Here is a 21,125-nt window from a genome sequence, read left to right on the forward strand (position 1 = left end):
AGCATGCCTTGATTCCTCTGACTTTTACATTCCAAAATGCAAATACACGTAATTGTTTGCAAAAAGGAAAAAAGAAAACAACAATGGTTGTGCCCAGAATGAAACAAAAGAGAGAGAGAGAGACAAAATGGAGATCACATGAATGAAACATCAAATGGGAATGTAAACAGTTTCAAACAGAATCTATTCTTTCTCTGTCACAGTGTGTAAATTTGGTTTGATTTCATCTCTTAAGCCATGTGAGCTATAGCACCTTCCAGATGTTGTAGTGTAGCACCCTGCTTGTGGTTAACGCTTAGCTGGAATGAAATATTCAACGCAGCAATAGAGAAATTAAAATAGTAATTTATTTGTCAGACAAATAAATAAGAGGCTCAGTGGTACGTGGTTACCAAGCTCTGGCCTGGCCTCCTGCCATTCTGGCCAGCACTTATATTCCCTTAATCCAGCCCCCTTTGCTCCTCCTGTGGCTGCCTCTGTCCAATCAGCCTGGTTGAAATTCCTATTGGCTGTTTGCTAGAGCCAATCACAAAAGATACACCCACAAAAGATACACCCATTTCCTTGCCCTTATAAGGGAGACAAAGAGCTATATATATGACATATAAGTAATAATATATCTTACATGGAATCTTAATTACCAGCTCACCTCTTGCCCTTCTTGCCCTATTGCCTTCTAAAACAGATGTTTAATCTTACATTTTTATGTTCAACAGATGTCAAGGATCTTGAGTTTCACATCAACATTGAAAGATTTCCTTCATTTAATGTTTCTAAACAAATGCCTGACAACCATATATCAAGACTGCCCGGATGGCGTCCTCTGTCCGGCAGGGGGGCTAGGCTGGTGGCTGACTTAATTTCAGGATAAATACAACTCTTACAACCATATGAAATAAGAATCTAGCATTCCTTAAATCCTTTGCATAATTACATTTAAGCCAATATATTTAAGCTAATATATTTCATACATTTATCATAGGTAGCCTCTTAAAAGAATAAAGCTTCTCAAAGTGAAAAGGAAGGAACTCAATAAAACACAGCTTTTAAAAGAAGCCTCTTCAGTTTGCACCTCCCCCTTTCCCCCTCCTCTCCAGCCTCAAAATAAAATAGGAAGAAGCTGCTTCTTCTGCCAAGCCAGTTGCCTTTCCAACATTTAACACATTTTAACCTTTTTTAACTCTCTTAGTTTAAGAAACAGCTTTAGAAAAAGACTTCCCCCAAAAATGTTCTCTTTCCAGCTAAATGTTTCTCCCCATTGCTCCTGGCCTTTTAACCTTAGAAAGAAGATCTGGCTCATTTTACTGGGAGGCACATTGGTATTATCTTCCCCATTCCTAATGGTGTTTTCTCAGCCTTGGGGCAGCATATGTAATTCTCCCTTTTTATGACTTTGAGAATTGTTTTTCTACTATAAATCAATGGGGCCCTTCTTGTCTTAGGAGGAAAAACATCTTGCCAAGGTTCTTTTAGGCAGCTGGTCTTTTGCCTGGCATGAAACATTTGAAAATCCTTTTTTTAAGCTCATTTTTAAATACAAGCCTTGATTGAAATATATAGAAGCTTTGATAAAAATGCAGGCTTATGATTAGATGCCTCATTCCCCCCTTTCAAGCTCAAGGACCTTCATCCCAAGTGTCCTTGATAGCTTGACCTTCATCATATTCCTGAGGTAAAGCTCTGTATAGGGCCATGATATGAGGTAGAGTTTCATTTGAAACCATCTTGCTAATTGTACTTCTAAAACATGAAATGATACATGGCATCATACATAAAACCAATACTACTACTGTCAAGAAAAACAAGCAAGACAATAGTATCCCTTTGAGTCCTGTGACATTAGGTAACCAATTGGTGAGCCATCCCATATCCCATCCTTCCCATGTTTGTACTGGGACATGTGCTATATTCTCCATCTTTGTGGCCAACACACGGATTGCCTCACCATTATCAGAAATGTTAAAGCAACAGGCATTCCCTGTCAAGTTCAAGACTCCACATAGGCCTCCCTGCCTGGCAAGTACATAATCCATTCCCATTTTCAGCTGCAAAATGGCGGCTCTACTTTCATCCAACTGTTGTGCAATAAGTCTCAAACTCTGGGCCGTTGCATTGGTTACAAGTTCCACTACTGCTTGCAATCGAATTATTCTGTTTAGATTATAAATAGGATCCCGTGCCCCTTGTATGAGCTCACCAGGATTCCAGGAGGCAGGATCATAATAGGCTATAATGCGCTCTGGCGGCCAATCATCAGTACCGCTCCAACTTTGGGTACTTCCTCCTGCTATATGAGAAATATCAGCATTCCTTCGTGTTCGCCTGGCCGAACTAGTGGGCATAATCCACATTGGTGGTAATACCCAACCCAAGAAACAAGTCCCACTCCATTTGGAAGGGAGTTTCTTGTATGCCCATTCTCCACATATCCACCACAACCATCGGGTCTGAGGTTTTTGGTACGGGGAATACAGAAGGCGAAATACCAAAAGGGGTAGAGAGTTCACAGTGCAGTATGTTAGATTGCCTTCTTCTGTCACAGTTATGTTCCACACCACTTTCCATGCATGAATAAAAGGAGGTGCACAGGGCAAGGCATTCCGAGTTCGATAGGTAGTACCGTGTGCCCAGGTATGACTATTCTTCTTATAATCCCAAGTATAGTGACAATGAGAAGAGCCTATCATGGGAGAATCAGCTGCATCTGATGATTTATGTACACAGAATTCCCCTTGTACAGGTATAACTCGTAATGGTTTAGTTGAGTTCCATCCGGGGAAATTCTGTATTTCAGTTTGGTGTGGCATTTCGCTTACCATACCAATAGCATCTAATGGTATCGGTAATAACGGCATACCTCCCTCTGAATCATCTGGCCCAAGAGAGCAAACAAGGCAATTGGTCCTATTTGCAACATTAGCTACCATTTCAGCTAAACCTACCCACATATTGTGGTCATGGCTGAATCCATATTTAGCCAATTTGGTCAGATTCAAGGACCCTTCCCCTTCCCAAGGGATCAGGATTAATAAAATCATGTTGATGTCTAATATATGCATTCCTTCCACAAAAGATTACCTTATTGTGATAGCAAATAATTATTAGCCCCAATATAATTCCCCCAGTGACAGAAATGGGGAACCACCAAGACCAAAACATATATCCCGAGGATCCCCAATGAGTAATATCTCTGATAATTGTTCCACAAGGGGGGGGCAGTCAATCAATTGTATTAGAGAATCTTTCCGTTCACAGTCGCTGGTTCAGACGCTCCTCAAGCTTCAGGCGTGCGCAGGTCAGCCAGCTTCCAGGTTGTGGCTGCAGCAGGCCGGTCGTCAAATGTTGCCCGTGACCTAGCCCGTTCCCGGTAGGGCTAGATACAGGGGTTTTTGGAGAGAGTTAGTTTTAAAGGATTAGAGGGGTCACCTTTGCACGTCCAACTGCCTTCAGACTTCTTCAAACGAGAGTGATGAATCCAGGGGGTCACCTCAGCTACCTTCACCGCTGTTGGAGTAGAGAGCAAGACGGTGTAAGGTCCACGCCACTTAGGTGCAAGTGGATCGCGTTTCCACTCTTTCACCCATACGCTATCGCCAGCCTGGAACTGATGAATCGGCTCGGCAATGCTGCACGGCGTGCGCTCGAGGGCCCACCTGTTAAGAGAAACAAAAACACGGGAGAGAGATTGCACTTGTTCCTGTGTCACATGGTCTCCTATTTGTTTAAGGTCAGCTGGAATATCCTGAACAAAGGAGGGCGGTCTCCCATACAGGAGCTCAAAAGGTGACAACTTAAGTCTTTTTGTGGGTGCACACCGAACACGAAACAGTGTTATGGGTAACACATCTACCCATCCCAATCCCGTTTCCTGGGTTAATTTTGCCAATTGGGTTTTCAGAGTCCGATTCATTCTTTCAGTTTTCCCTGAACTCTGAGGCCTATATGCTGTATGCAGTCTCCATTTTACTTGTAGGACTCGACATACATCTTGTACTACTTGATCAATGAACGCTGGCCCATTATCACTTCCAATGCATCTAGGTAATCCAAACCTTGGGATCAATTCAGTGAGGAGTCTTTTAGTTACCTCTCGTGCCTTTTCAGTTCGGGTGGGAAAAGCTTCAACCCATCCGGTAAGAGTATCTACAAACACAAGGAGATACTTGAATCCCTTAGAAGGGACCAGCTCTGTGAAGTCCACAATTAGGCTTTCCATGGGGACGTATCCCACATGCTGAATTCCAGGAGGTTGTACCGGTCCCTGCCTGGGATTGTTTTTAGCACAAAGAACACATTTCTGTGAAATGCAAGTTGCTAATTGTGATAGATTAATAATATACAACTTCCGACTGAGACTCTCTCTAGTTGCAGTACCGCCAAGGTGAGTAGATTCATGATAATTTCTTACAATTGTGCCTGCTAGATGATGAGGTACATAAATCCTATTGTCCGGCAGGATCATCCAACCGTCCCTCACAACCGCTCCTTCCTGTTCAGCCCACTTCCTCTCTTCTGGGGTATAGTGAGGTTTAACTTCTTCTGGAACTACCTCTGGTATGAGGGCTGCTATAAATCCTCCCACAGGCTTTTGGGCTGCCTCTCGGGCTGCTTTGTCAGCAGCATGATTTCCTCTGGTTATTGGATCCCTTCCTCGTCCATGACCTTTGCAGTGCATTACAGCAATCTGTTCTGGAGCCCATACTGCTTCTAACAGGATTTCTACTTCAGGTCCATATTTCAAGGCCTTCCCGTGGGCTCCGATTAGACCTCTTTCTTTCCATAGAGCTCCATGTGCATGCAGGGTTAAGAAGGCATATTTTGAATCAGTATAGATGTTTGCCTTACATCCGGCTGCCAATTGCAGAGCTCTAGTTAAACCTATAAGTTCAGCCTTTTGTGCTGAGGTGCCAGCAGGCAAAGCTTCAGCTTCCACAACTTCCTCATTGGTGACCACAGCATATCCTGCCCGTCTGGCACCTTCATGCAGGTAACTGCTACCATCAGTATAATATACAACATCTGGATTTTTTAATGGCTCATCTTTCAGATCAGGTCTACTGGAATAAACTTCATCCATTATTTGGAGACAATCATGTGATTCCTCATCATCTACCTCTGGTAGGGGCAGCAAAGTCGCTGGATTGAGCATATTCACTACTCGTAGATGAATCCTGGGATTTTCACACAATAGGCCTTGGTATCTAGCCATCCTTGGGTTCGTTAGCCAATAACTACCCTTATATTCCATGAGTGTCAGAACAGCATGAGGTACATTCACATACATCGTCTGGCCAAAAGTAAATTTATCAGCTTCTTTGACAAGGCTCGCAGTGGCCGCTACTGCCCTTAGGCATGGAGGCCATCCTTTTGCTACTGAGTCCAATTGTTTAGACAAATAAGCTACTGGACGGTTCCAACTTCCTAATCTCTGGGTCAGGACTGCCGCTGCAATCCCATTCTGTTCATGTACATACAGCTGAAAGGGTTTTTCCGAATTAGGCAATCCAAGGGCTGGTGCCTCCATAAGTCGCTGTTTGATAACTAAAAAGGCTTGTTTCTGCTCAGGTCCCCATACGAATGGGTCCTTTTCTGCACCTCGAGTGCTTTCATGTAAGGGCTTGGCCAGACTGCTGAAATCAGGTATCCATAGTCTACAAAACCCTGCTGTTCCCAGGAATCCCCTAAGTTGTTTTCTTGTGGTAGGTTCCTTGATAAGGCAAATAGCTTCTTTCCTCTCTGGTCTCAATGCTCGTTGTTGGTGTGAGATGTCAAAGCCCAAATATTTGACCTTTTCTAAACATAACTGTGCCTTTTTCTGGGAAACTCGGTAGCCAGCTTCCCAGAGCAAGTGGAGCAGTTCCTCTGTCCCTTCTTTACAGGTATCAAAATCCTTTGCAGCTAGTATAAGATCATCCACATATTGCAGAACCACCTTTTCTCCCGGTATTGAGGGGTAACTTGTTAGATCCCTCGCCAAGGCAGTGCCAAATAAAGTTGGGGAATTTTTGAATCCTTGGGGCAATCTTGTCCAGGTTAGCTGGCCTTTTGTTCCTGTCAAAGGGTCTTCCCACTGGAAGGCAAATATAGGTTGGCTCTGTGGTGCCAGCCGGCAACAGAAGAATGCATCTTTCAAGTCCAATACAGTAAAAAATGTTGCTTCTGGTGGGATCAAACTCAGCAAGGTATATGGGTTTGGTACATTTGGGTGCAAGGTCTCGATAGCCTGGTTTACGAGCCTCAAGTCCTGCACTGGCCTATATTCATCTGTCCCAGGTTTTCGAACAGGCAAAAGGGGTGTGTTCCATTCTGATTGGCAAGGCTTAAGCAGACCATATTTTAATAGGCGGTCCAAATGTTTCTGGATGCCCTCCGCTGCTCGCCGGGGTAAGGGATATTGCTTTACAGATACAGGGGTAGCCATAGGTTTTAGGGTTACTACAATTGGAGCTATATTCTTAGCCATTCCTGGTGGGCTATTTTCAGCCCATACTCCTGGTGGCACCTGTAGAGTTCGGAGGAGCTTGTTTAATTCTGTATCCAATGTGGGTTGGACTTGCAAGGCTGACATTAGGCGCCATGATTGTTCCTTAGGTACTGAGAGGGTAATTATTCCTGCTGCTTTTGATGGCAGTTTCATTTCTGGACCTCGAGGAGTGAAAGTGATTTGGGCCTGCAATTTGGACAGCATATCTCTACCTAAGAGAGGTATTGGACACTCAGGTATATACAAAAACTGATGGGTTAAACGATGTCCCCCAATCTGGCATTCCAAAGGTTGGAGGAAAGACCTCTTGGCTGACTGTCCAGTGGCACTTTTAATGACTACACTTTTAGATGCCTTTTTCTGCAATAGTTCTGGGAGTACCGAGTATTCAGCCCCAGTATCAATCATAAAATCTATTAAATGGCTCCCTAATTGAATCGTGACCGTGGGCTCCTGGAAGCCTAACTTTATGGAGTCCGGTCGTTCCTAGTCTTGGGTAAAATCCTCTTCTGCCAGTCCAATGAAATTGTCTCTACTCCATCCCTGTCCTGGTCTCTGATATCTTCCATCTCGGATCATTCCCCGTCCCCGTCCCTGGTTTCTTGGGCCGGAGCCTGGGCCTGGGCCTGGGCCTGGGCGCACTTCTTCCAACCTCAGGGGTTCAGGACACTCCCGCTTCCAATGACCCTCCTTCTTGCAATTTGCACATTGATTCCTTCCCAGTGGTGGATTCCTTCCTCGCCCTCGCCCTCCATTTAAGGGGCGGTGGTCTTGCTTCACTGCTGTGGCTAGCATTACCATCTTTTCCTTCTGCCACTTCTTCTTCTCTTGTTTCTCAGCCTCATCCCTATTCCGATAAACTCGGCGTGCAATGGCCATAATTTGGCTCATCAGCATCCCTTCCCATCCTTCTGATTTCTGAATTTTCTTACGAATGTCAGAAGCGCACTGGGCCACAAATGTAGCAGTAATCATTCTGCTGTTTTCAGGGGCTTCAGGGTCAAAAGGAGTCCATATACGATAGGCTTCTTGCAGCCTCTCTAAAAAGTCTCCCGGACTCTCATTTGGTTTTTGTTCTACTTCTGAAACTTTAGACATATTAGTGGGCTTCTGGCATGCCCTGCGGATACCTTGCACAAGTGTCTGGCGGTAGGTGGTAAGTCTGGCCAGGTGAATTGCATTGTTTGGATCCCAATTAGGATCTTCCAAGGGAAAGTTATCTTGGAGATGACGGTCAATATTATAAATATTTCCCGCTCTGGCCTGCTCACGCAAATATATCTGTGCCTTTTCAATTATGTCTCTCCTTTCCTCAGTGGTGAACAGAGTATTTAGGAGCTGGCGACAATCTGTCCAAGTAGGGCTATGAGTATTTACTATTGAAGTCACCAAGTCCATCATAGCCTGAGGTTTTTCTGCAAAAGATGGGGTGTGTGTTTTCCAATTCATCAGATCTGTAGTTGTGAATGGAATATATTGCAGGGTCGAAGTTCGAGGTGGCCGTGGTCCGGGTTGCCCATTAACCAGCGCAGGCTCCTCAAGTGCATCAAATACTCTTCTAAGAGGGGCTACTACGTGATCTTTCTCTTCACTTTGCTCTAGGGGCCTCAAATCATAGGGGATGGTATCTGTCGCAAGGCGTTCTTTTAGCAGCTTTATACGCCTGGCTGTATTGCTTGCTGACCGAGCAAGGTCTCCCTGTAACTTCTGTAACATTTCTCTGGGACTTGGATGTACAGGGGTTTGGGGTGGGCAATCAGTTGTTCCACTAAAGGAGACTGTAGATGGAGGTCTATTAGGAGTCACAGGTGGAATAACCACTTCTGCTTGGGCTTTATTATAGAACTCCAATGCCTCCTGAAGATATTTATCATAATCTATCAAGGAATCAAGCTCTGTGACTCCACTCCCATTATTCATTCCAGTTTCTTGCCTTGGGGTTACAACTGGTGGAGTGTTTGGATTAAGCTCCCTTCGATGTGGAGCATAGGGTGGAGGTGGAAGCACCTCTTCCTCTGGCCCCTCAAAAATGGGTTTGAGTTTATTTGGCAAGATTCCTTTCCTAGCTTCGGCTTTTACAGCCAATAATTTGCATCGTTTGACTTTGCATTCCCTTATCCATGGAGGATTTTTATTTAATGTGCTCAGCCAGGAATCTATATATGGAAATTGTTCTGGGCACCCTCCAGTTTCTTTGGCGATATCAGTCCAAAGTTTGCTTACTAAATTTATATCAAAGGTTCCCTGGGATGGCCATCCAGTAATTTGTTTTGGCCATTCTAGTTCACATAACGTTCTCAAGCGCTCTGGCGTCATTTTGACTCCATATGCCCCTGAGAAGGCTTTCTTAAAATTATTTAACATACACTCAAGAGGTGTATTTTCCCCCTTTGAACCCCCAACTCCCATTGTATGGCCCTGTGAAGTATCCACTCAGTCACTCACAGACGCGCTTCGTGGGTTTCCTTGCCTAGTGAAGTCGGCCTTACTAGGAACCGAAGTACTGCCCACTCCACACTCAGGTCAGCTACAGATTGCTCTGTACTTTCTCACACATACAATGCGCTGGATACTTCACCACACTCTACCTCCCAATCCTTCCCTTTCCCTACACCAGATCACCATCTGATGTACCCAACCACCTAGCGTACTCAGTTTCCCCTTACTGAGACGCAGAAGTTTGATCAAGACTTCTCTTCCTCCCAATTAATTGGAGGGCCAAAAATCCCTTTGTGCACTTACCCTTGGTTGGTTCCCTGTTTCCCCCGGTCCGTCGCCGCCAGTGAGCAGGGTATCAGACAGACGAGTCTTCTGCGTTCCCCCTGGAAAAAATTACCAGTGCGCGCTTTGGGTAAGCAGTTGTCCTCTCTCTTGTACCCTGCCCAGTAGGGCGAAGGGGCTGCGTTCCAGCAGACCACTTATCCGAGTCACAGGGCACCATAAAATGTAGCACCCTGCTTGTGGTTAACGCTTAGCTGGAATGAAATATTCAACGCAGCAATAGAGAAATTAAAATAGTAATTTATTTGTCAGACAAATAAATAAGAGGCTCAGTGGTACGTGGTTACCAAGCTCTGGCCTGGCCTCCTGCCATTCTGGCCAGCACTTATATTCCCTTAATCCAGCCCCCTTTGCTCCTCCTGTGGCTGCCTCTGTCCAATCAGCCTGGTTGAAATTCCTATTGGCTGTTTGCTAGAGCCAATCACAAAAGATACACCCACAAAAGATACACCCATTTCCTTGCCCTTATAAGGGAGACAAAGAGCTATATATATGACATATAAGTAATAATATATCTTACATGGAATCTTAATTACCAGCTCACCTCTTGCCCTTCTTGCCCTATTGCCTTCTAAAACAGATGTTTAATCTTACATTTTTATGTTCAACAGATGTCAAGGATCTTGAGTTTCACATCAACATTGAAAGATTTCCTTCATTTAATGTTTCTAAACAAATGCCTGACAACCATATATCAAGACTGCCCGGATGGCGTCCTCTGTCCGGCAGGGGGGCTAGGCTGGTGGCTGACTTAATTTCAGGATAAATACAACTCTTACAACCATATGAAATAAGAATCTAGCATTCCTTAAATCCTTTGCATAATTACATTTAAGCCAATATATTTAAGCTAATATATTTCATACATTTATCATAGGTAGCCTCTTAAAAGAATAAAGCTTCTCAAAGTGAAAAGGAAGGAACTCAATAAAACACAGCTTTTAAAAGAAGCCTCTTCAGTTTGCACCTCCCCCTTTCCCCCTCCTCTCCAGCCTCAAAATAAAATAGGAAGAAGCTGCTTCTTCTGCCAAGCCAGTTGCCTTTCCAACATTTAACACATTTTAACCTTTTTTAACTCTCTTAGTTTAAGAAACAGCTTTAGAAAAAGACTTCCCCCAAAAATGTTCTCTTTCCAGCTAAATGTTTCTCCCCATTGCTCCTGGCCTTTTAACCTTAGAAAGAAGATCTGGCTCATTTTACTGGGAGGCACATTGGTATTATCTTCCCCATTCCTAATGGTGTTTTCTCAGCCTTGGGGCAGCATATGTAATTCTCCCTTTTTATGACTTTGAGAATTGTTTTTCTACTATAAATCAATGGGGCCCTTCTTGTCTTAGGAGGAAAAACATCTTGCCAAGGTTCTTTTAGGCAGCTGGTCTTTTGCCTGGCATGAAACATTTGAAAATCCTTTTTTTAAGCTCATTTTTAAATACAAGCCTTGATTGAAATATATAGAAGCTTTGATAAAAATGCAGGCTTATGATTAGATGCCTCAGTAGGACTACAATTCCCATCATCCTGGGCTACTGGCCATGCTCAGAAGCAGCGCACCCGACAGGGCAGAACCGCTACACTAGGCTGCCAGCGGGAGGGTTGCTGTTGCTTGCCAAGAGGGAGAGGTGGCACGGAAGTCAACATGGAGCAAATACACTGGTGAAGCCAATCCAACACTCTTTCTATTGTAGTTGCACCATGCTGACCTCCCTACTGCCTCACACCTTCCCCCAGTGGCATAGCATGGGGGGTTACGGGGCGGCCGCCCCAGGCACAAAAATTTTAGAGGGTGGAAAATTCTAACAGCCGGTGTTGCCTCAATACAGCTGCAAGCTTCTGTCACTGGGATCTGTTGAAAGTGACTTCTCCATGTGAACCAGGAAGTGACATCTCCAGACGACAGAACAACTCTTTTTTTCTTATCTCTGTAGCGCTGCAATCTCCTGGGTGATGTGGACGCTGTTAGACAGTTGAATGTGCATGCATACGCCATCCGTTTCCCTCTCTCCCACATGGCCCCGGGCACTGGCAACCCGTGCTACACCACTGCCTTCTCTTCTCCTTCCCAGTAAGTAACAGCAACCCATCTGCTGGGGAACTAGCATTAACAGCTGTGCCCCACCTGGAAAGCCACCTCTGGCTCTGATATATGGGGCCGGTGGGAGTCGGCATCCAAAAATGTCTGGAGGGCATGCTGTTGGCTCCCCCTGCCTTACAGTACTGTATAAACTTTTTCCCATGCAGCGTTAACACTTGAGGCTGCAGAGCAGATAAGGACATTAGCTTTCACTTTCAAAACTCTGCCCAAACTCCTGCCTGCCTGTGTTTAGAAACCTTGCCTTCTATTAAATTTAATCATTTCCCCCTGTGGCTTTAAATTGAGGGCATCTCCTGTTTAAATTCAATTACTTTCCCATTTAGATTCAATGCCGATAATAGTAATAATAATATTTTAACTTTGCATAAAAGTACCCTGATAAAAGTGAATGGGAAAAGTATGGCAGTGGAACAGAGTGGCTACTAAACAATGATATATGAATTTATTAATAAAAAGAGAAGCATTTATTGCAGCTTTTGTGAAGATTTAAGTCCTTCCTATTAATAAAGGGAGTGAACCGTTGCTCACCGGGGCAAGACGCACTGCAGTGCAACATAGGTAAGGGGTCATTCTTTCCCCCCTGGAAATCAATTATATTCGCTTAATGCATGCTGTTCTATAAAATCAGTATATTATTGCTGTGGCTTATTTTATGGATTGCTGTTATAAGATTAATTCAGATTTCAATAAAGGGAACAAAATGCATCAAATATGTTTCCTTTTTGAAGAAAAGGCTTAGTAGAGGGTGGGGTTTTCTGGGGGGAATGGGGAGGGATAACAAAAGTGCATGTCCAAAATATTTACTGTCTCTTAAAAAAATTCTTTGTCTCTTTAAAAAATTCAAGGGGAATCCTTGGCCCCACCAGACTTTTTTGGGGGGTGGGGAGGCTTGTGGATATTTACTGCAACCTGTAATAAACTCAGTTAATTTATGTGCATTGGTGATGGTTTTGTACTGAACCATCCACACATTATATTGCGTTACTAATTGTTCTGCAATGCTTCCTCAACTTCACCGCATTATTACTGTCTGATGGGGCGGTCTTTTGCACAGCAAAATTATAGCACACTGCTTGGATATATATACACACATATATATACATATACATACACACACACACACACACACACACACACACACACAGTGGTACCTCGGGTTACAGATGCTTCAGGTTACAGATGCTTCAGGTTACAGACTCCACTAACCCAGAAATAGTACCTCAGGTTAAGAACTTTGCTTCAGGATGAGAACAGAAATTGCGCGGTGGCAGTGGGAGGGCCCATTAGCTAAAGTGATGCTTCAGGTTAAGAACAGTTTCAGGTTAAGAACAAACCTCCAGAACGAATTAAGTTCTTAACCCAAGGTACCACTGTGTGTGTGTGTGTGTGTGTGTGTGTGTGTGTGTGTGCATGCAAGCAGTATATAAATGTTCTAAATAAAATACGATTTTTAATAAGTGGGGCAAAAAAAGAAGACTGGAATATTTCCATATGAAAAGTTTCAAGATTTCAGCAAGAAGCTACAGGGAATGCACTGGGCAGAAACTAAACAATATGTCTGTCCCAAAATTGTCGCAGGCACTAACCGCATTGAAAGCCGGATTGCATATAACCGCCATCCCAACATCACCATGAGCAAAAATTGTCACGATAGCACAATTTTTAAAAAGACATCTGTAAGGGCCCCTTATTTACAGAGGAACATAGCCTGGAAACAATTCATAACTTGGAAACAATAGCCTGTGGAAGGGTAAGAAACCTGTGCCCTCCAGATGTTTCTGGACTACAGCTCCCATCAGCCCCAGTTAGTATAGCCAATGGTCAGGGGTGGTAGGTATATTAAATATATTAAGAATGCAAGGTGAATCCAATTAAATGTTTAAAGAATTCCAAATCACTTATGGCAGGGTTGCCATATTTCAAAAAATGAAAATCCAGACACAAAAGTTGTTGAGCCCCCCGCTATTTTTCTTTGGGGGGGCGACACTGGCTACAAGCCATGACAGGATTAGAGGATTAGAGAGCAGTGCAAATCTGATTACTCAATACCATATTCATTTCCCCTGACATGTTGAAGACATGGATTGGATTAGATGGATCTATAGTCTGATCCAAGAGAGTAGTTCATGGGTTCTCTTCCATTCCCATTCTCATGTTTTATTATAGCCAACCATCATATATAAATAGTTGAAATTATTTGAAATTATGCTGGTGACTAGGAAAAAGAGGTTTCCCTTTTTCATTTAAGACATAACAGAATTTCCGTAAGACAAAGGTGCTCACACTTTTTTTTTTAGATCCATTTTTTTATTAAAAACAACAACACCAGATTTTCTTTTGTTTCACAAATCAAGGCACTTACATGATTCATGTTTTCATAACAATACTCTTAGCTTTCTAATGCAACAGAGTTTGTTTTGGTTTTTTTTAAGCAAAGTTCTGTGTTGTGGTGGATGGTGTTGTGAGGCCACACCACTCATCTGACCGTTGCACAGCTGAGCTTACAGGGACATGGGAGGAGGGCAGTGACAGTGAGGTCAGCATGGTGCAAACACAATGGGAAGAGTGCCTAATGGTCTCTGCCAGAACATTTACACCATATCAGGCTTACTGCCACCTCACCACTCCTCTCTTTTTTTAAAAAAAACTTTTTAATTGAGATTTACTTTACATATAACATATCACACAAAACACACAATACACCATTATACACTAAAATATACTAAAATACAGACCTATATAATATCGACACCATAATACAAAACTATATTATACATACTATACAATATATTCTATTTACCTATATACCTACCCCACACAAACACACCCACAGTGATTTGACTTCCAACCCTTCTCATTGTACTGATTTATGTTTAATTGACCTAATCCTAAAGGCATTTCTTTTTGAAAAATCTCTTCACTCAGTTATTCTCCACTCTAATTTCACTATCTTCTCTCCATTTTCTAGATTCATTCAATATCTGTCAGGAGATAACTACTTTCTCCACGTAGTTTTTAAGATCCAGGATATAGGAAAAAACATCTTTATGAGTCAGTGGGAATGGCTGTGGAAATGGGATATGAAATTTATGGCATGCTACAATCTAAGAGAAAATGTAATGAAGATGCAATACAGATGGTATCTGACCCCTGTCAGGTTGGCCAAAATGTATAAAAACTGCAGTGATGTATATCGACGATGTAACAACGGGGCAGGCACCTTCTTACACATGTGGTGGGAGTGCAAAGAGATAGGAAGATTCTGGGATAGCATCTATAATGAACTGTAAAAAATGTTTAAATTTACATTTGAAAAAAAACCGGAATCTTTCCGAAGTCAAGAAAATAGTCAGACCATCATTTATGTGTACAACTACGGTGGCAAGGATCTTAATTGCCCAAAACTGGAAAAGTAAAAGCATCCCCACAAAAACAGACTAGTTATCTAAAATGATTGAATACTTGTTGTTGTTGTTGTTGTTTAGTCGTTTAGTCGTGTCCGACTCTTCGTGACCCCCTGGACCAGAGCAGGCCAGGCACTCCTGTCTTCCACTGCCTCCCGCAGTTGGGTCAAACTCATACTGGTAGCTTCGAGAACACTGTCCTTTTTTAAAAATAATAATAATAATTTTTATTCATTTTTCAAACACATAATAAAAACAAACAAAACACAAGACAAAAACATACAAAACATTTAAACATGTATAATTTCATAATCTTATTTTCATACACCTTCTTTCCTCCGACTTCCCCATACCTCCCTTTCGCTGCATCCTTATTTTGAAATTCTTTAGCAACCCTTTAGTCAGTTTGTCTATTAGTTCCCTTTCATTACGTTTCCATAAACTTATTAGTTACAGCTGTAATTCTCTACTTCTTACCCCTTGACATCTTAACATTCCTCAATTTTACAACAATTTTTAAGATATATTTTGAATTTCTTCCAGTCCTCTTCCACTGTCTCTTTCCCCTGGTCGCGGATTCTGCCGGTCATCTCTGCCAGTCCCATAAAGTCCATGACCTTTGTCTGCCATTCTTCCAGAGTAGGTAGTTCTTGCATCTTCCAATACTTTGCCAGAAGAATTCTTGCTGCTGTGGTAGCGTACATAAAAAAGGTCCTATCCTTCTTTGGCACCAATTGGCCAACCATGCCCAGGAGAAAAGCCTCAGGTTTCTTAGGAAAGGTCCACTTAAGGACTTTCTTAATTTCATTATAGATCATTTCCCAAAAGGCTTTAACCCTCGGGCAGGTCCACCAAAGGTGATAAAAAGTACCTTCAGTCTCATTGCATTTCCAACATTTGTTATTGGGCAAATGATAAAGAGAACACTGTCCAACCATCTTGTCCTCTGTCGTCCCCTTCTCCTTGTGCCCTCCAGCTTTCCCAACATCAGGGAAGTCTTCTCTTCTCATGAGGTGGCCAAAGTACTGGAGCCTCAGCTTCAGGATCTGTCCTTCCAGTGAGCACTCAGGGCTGGTTTCCTTAAGAATTGATCGGTTTGATCTTCTTGCAGTCCATGGGACTCTCAAGAGTCTCCTCCAGCACCATAATTCAAAAGCATCAATTCTTCGGCAATCAGCCTTCTTTATGGTCCAGCTCTCACTTCCATACATCACTACTGGGAAAACCATAGCTTTAACTATACGGACCTTTATTGGCAAGGTAATGTATCTGGTTTTTAAGATGCTGGATTGAATACTTACATATCACCAAAATAACAGGGAGAGTTAGAGGAAAAACTGTACAAAAGGTTAATAAGGAATGGATTATCTAAAGAATATCTTAAAACACCACTCCTCTCTGTCCCAGTATGCTGCAGTGTCTCAGCCAGATGGACCTCAGGTGAGTAGTTCAGCCCCATCCTGCTGTCCACTGCTATAAGTAACATATCATATTTCTCAGCTTTAGCCTCAGATCAAATTCAGAATTCATCCAGCTTCTAAATTTGGAAGAACAGAGAGCTGTGTGGAAAAGCAGAATGGAGCTTGCAAACCACCTGCGGCCCATTGAACACATTTTGAGAACTTATTTGGCATAAAAGTAACCATCTGAACATTAGGATATCAGCTTAATTCATTGCCCCTCTAGTGAATCCACAGCAATGCTTACAGGCCCTTTTAAGAACTTGTACTAATTTTTACTTGCATATTGCATTTCATAATAACAACCAGAACCTGACTTTCCAAGATGTGTTTTTAGGGCAATTACTACAATTCTCCGGTGGTCACTTTACATTAGATTTCAAGCCTTATAAAACAACATGAGGTGTGCTATAATCACTCTGAAATATACAGCCTTTCATTTCCTATTGCCTAATTACGGAGGGTATTTCACAGAAGAGATACAATTACTAGACTGGTGTTTTTTATTATCTTTTACTAAACAGCAAAGAGGAAAAACCTCACATTCACAACAATATGAGCCAAGCCATTGCAAATGAATGCCTTTTATGAATCAGGAGGGGAACAAATGCCATATTGTTATAGATTTGAAGGGACACCCCCCCAACCCTATAAATTAATAAATGGTAGGATTTTGATTATTTGGAGTATTGAAGGGAAGATTGGAGGCCAGTGGGAAAAGTACAGGCTAAGTTTCCTTCCGAGCTGGTGTCTCACCTGGGATAGAGGCATTAACATGAAGAATGGTGTTGATGGTCCATCTGAGAGGAATCTTGGGCCTGGGAAGACAGAGGTTGCCATGGTGATGGGGTGTGTGTTTGAGATGGCAGGAAAAGAGAGCCTTTAGGGCAAGGTGTGCTGGGAAGAAGGAGGGGAGAACAAAGGGGCAGATCCATCTTGGGCAGGCTGGCTGAAGGCTGGCTGGTAGACATGCCTTGCACTCCAGTGCTGCACTGCTGTGGGGAACAAGTCTCTCTTGATATGACCATGCTGTAAATTTTAGACTCCTTCCATGCAGACTGAAGGTGGAAATATGTGAATAAATCATATTTCTTAAAGCTACGGCAGTCTCCGCCGCATCTTCAGCTCTCCAAAGGAACACAACTCCTGGGTGGTGCAACACAGTGCACTGCTCTCCCTTTCTCCCATTCTGAATTACAATAGTCTTTCAGACTAAGGACAGTGAATATTTGTCCATCACTTGGCTCTTAATCTCGCAATGGGTCTTTTGTTCTGTATTTCAGATTGCACAGCAGATGACGTTGCAGATTCAAAGCATCATGTGTTGAAGTAAATAAAAATGTGCAGTGAAATGCCATATTTTTCCGTGTATGACTAGGGTTTTTTCCTAAAAAATAATGCCCAAAATGAAGGGGGTGTCTTATACATAGATAGTGCCAAGGGTGGATTTTCTTAAATCTGAGTTCCCCAAAATAGGGGCGTCTTATAGATGGAAAAATACATGTGTGTGTGTGTGTGTGTGTGTGTGTGTGTAAAAATAAGGAAGAGGTGGTGTCCACACCCACTTTTAGCCACACCCACTGCTGACATGTGGCCACTAGAGAACTGGCCAAAGCCAATCATAGTTATAAGCTGCTGGTTTCCATCATTAACCTATTACCAAATTCTGGGGGATGTGTATAGTGAAAAGGGTGGAAATGCGGGCAGATTGGGGGGGGGGAGAGATAGAGAGACAGAGAGAGACATCCAGACAGAGAGAGGGGGAATAAAATTTCTATAGAGGGCATATAAGTAGGAGACTTTAAAAAAAAAAAACTTTTTTAAGGCTTCTCCTTTAAGTTGGAAAGGTTGTGTGCTGTGTTTCAGCAATCAAGCTATATTCCTCAGAACAGTTATTGAAGAGAATATTTAAATCGGAATAGTGATTTATGCATAAAGGGCAATCCAGTCAGATGGGCGGGATACAAATAAAATAAAACAGCAGCAGCAGCAGCTACACAAGGAGAAAAGAGTAGCCAACATGGTTCTTTCCAGACATCATTGGACTACACTTCCCATGCTCCATGCTGGCTGGTGCTGATGGGAGTTGGAGTCCAACAATATCTGAAAGGCACCACTTTGACCATCTCTGTATTAGCAGAAAGCCTCGCTGTACATTCAAGACAAAGATCCTGACATGAGTGACAGAAGCATTTACCATCAGGTGTCCAGGGAATAACAGTACCGTATTTTCAGATAGAAAATGTTACTTATGCACCAATGAATGCTGGGCAAGACTGCTTTTCAAGAAGGGTGAGGAATGGCTTTTCCAAGGCAAGCTTTGCACTTCATTTTAGGTGATGGAGCCCCTTCTCTCTTTGTTTGTGTGCTTTTGCTAGGATGGCACTCATGTAGCATTGTCAACGATGCAAGTCTCAAGTCAGCTAGGTAATTTAGATGCAAACACCACTTTAAAATATGCAGCAAAAAAAGAGTGAGAAAATGATTGTGTGTTACAGTTGTATTACAGTAGCACAGGGCCCCCTGCAGGGGTGTAGACTTGAGAAGTACCTAATGATCCCAAGTTTTGATGTTGGCCCCATATAGAATAACTGTTCGTCTTTCTTATAAGTTATCATACTTAAAAGTATTTACGAAACTAATGCTGCAGTCCTAGCCCCACTTACCTTGGAGTAATCCCCAATGAATTCAGTAGAACTTACTTCTGAGTAGAAATGGTCAGGATTGCATATCTGAACCAGTGAAGGCGGTGAAGGTCCAGTGTGAGTGTCTGGAGGTGGTTGGAGGATGGATGGCAGCTAACAGATTGAGGTTGAATCCTGACAAGACAGAAGTACTGCTTTTGGGGGACAGAAGGCGGGCAGGTATGGAAGACTCCCTGGTCCTGAATGGTGTAACTGTGCCCCTGAAGGACCAGGTGCGCAGCCTGGGAGTCATTTTGGACTCACAGCTGTCCATGGAGGCGCAGTTCAATTCTCTGTCCAGGGTAGCTGTTTACCAGCTCCACCTGGTACGCAGGCTGAGACCCTATCTGCCCGCGAACTGTCTTGCCAGAGTGGTGCATGCTCTGGTTATCTCCCGCGTGGACTACTGCAATGCGCTCTATGTGGGGCTACCTTTGAAGGTGACCTGGAAACCACAACTAATCCAGAATGCGGCAGCTAGACTGGTGACTGGGAGTGGCCGCCGAGACCACATAACACCGGTCTTGAAAGACCTACATTGGCTCTCAGTACGTTTCCGAGCACAATTCAAAGTGTTGGTGTTGACCTTTAAAGCCCTAAACGGCCTCGGTCCAGTATACCTGAAGGAGTGTCTCCACCCCCATCGTTCTACCAGGACACTGAGGTCCAGCGCCGAGGGCCTTGTGACGGTTCCCTCACTGCGAGAAGCCAAGTTACAGGGAACCAGGCAGAGGGCCTTCTCGGTAGTGGCACCCGCCCTGTGGAACGCCCTCCCACCAGATGTCAAAGAGAACAACAACTACCAAACTTTTAGACGACATCTGAAGGCAGCCCTGTTTAGGGAAGCTTTTAATGTTTGATGCATTACTGTATTTTAATATTGTGTTGGAAGCTGCCCAAAGTGGCTGGGGAAACCCAGCGAGATGGACAGGGTATAAATAATAAATTATTATTATATTATCATTATATTCCATCTGTTTTCTTTGTTCCTCACCAGAAGTTGCTTGGTGCCCTGCTGCAGGAAAACCATACCTGAGGTCCGAAAATGAAGATGGGTGTTTACAAGAAAGCAATTTGGGGGAGGAATCACATAAGTAACGTGGGTTTTTTTAATCCTTATAGAAAATGGTGTATTATTAGTTAAGTGAAAAGATAGTGCTATACCAGACACCATCTCTGAAGCAACTAAATTGGCAGAAAACCACTTTTTAGAGGAAATTGCTCAAGACATAAAAATACCGCTGTGCCTCCAAAAATACACAACAGCAGCAAAGTACAGAAATATTCTCCAGAAATATAATTGAATCTCATTTTCTGAACACTATGGCACATACTGGAATTCTGCCTCCGTGTAATGTTCTGTATACATTACATATAAACATCTACCACTCAATAGCTCAATTCTACTTGTATTTAAGGCTTTACTCGCTGTGAAGGACCAGCTTCTGCTACACAAAAGCTACTTTGGAGAGGGGGAGGAAAACTTTCCAAAGGAAGTTTCACATAAATGTATTTCCCACTACTGTGAATTTGCTCTTGATACAGCATCAATCACAACCACCTCCTGAGTAAAATGCACAGGTACCAGAGAGTCCAGATCATCATGTTGCTGGAGGCATCTAAGCTGACAGTTTAAATGTAAGTAAAGAAGCTGAGCTATACTGTATAGCCAACAAGCTGCAGGAAAAGTCAGTACCAACGCTTCTTTCTCTGCTTTCCTTCTTTATTTTACTACTGCTACAATCTGCTGAAAAGAGCACTAACAGATTACAGACTTGTTCCATCAGGGAGAATGAAAGTCTGCCTGGAACAGTGATACGGAACCTGTGGTCTTCCAGATGTTGTTGTATTAGCCATCTGTTGGCCATGGTGGCTGGATCTTATGGAAGATGGAGTCAAGCCAGCATCTGGAAGAGCCACAGGTTACCCATCTCTGAGAAAAAGAAGGATCTTTTTATCACATGTGGTGGGAATGTAAGAAAGTGAAAAGCTTCCGGGAAATGATATATAATGAGATGAAAAAGATTTTGAAATATACCTTTATTTAAAAAAACCAAAAGCATTTTTACTTGGCATTGTAGGGGAGGATATTAACAGACAGGACAGTAAACTGTTTTTATATGCAACAACGGCAGCAAGAATATTATTGGCACAAAAATGGAAACAAGAAGAATTACCAATGAAAGAAGAGTGGCAAATGAAATTAATGGATTATGCAGA

This window comes from Podarcis erhardii, assembly GCF_964252035.2.
Source record: "Podarcis erhardii genome assembly, chromosome: 3".
Classification (NCBI taxonomy): domain Eukaryota; kingdom Metazoa; phylum Chordata; class Lepidosauria; order Squamata; family Lacertidae; genus Podarcis; species Podarcis erhardii.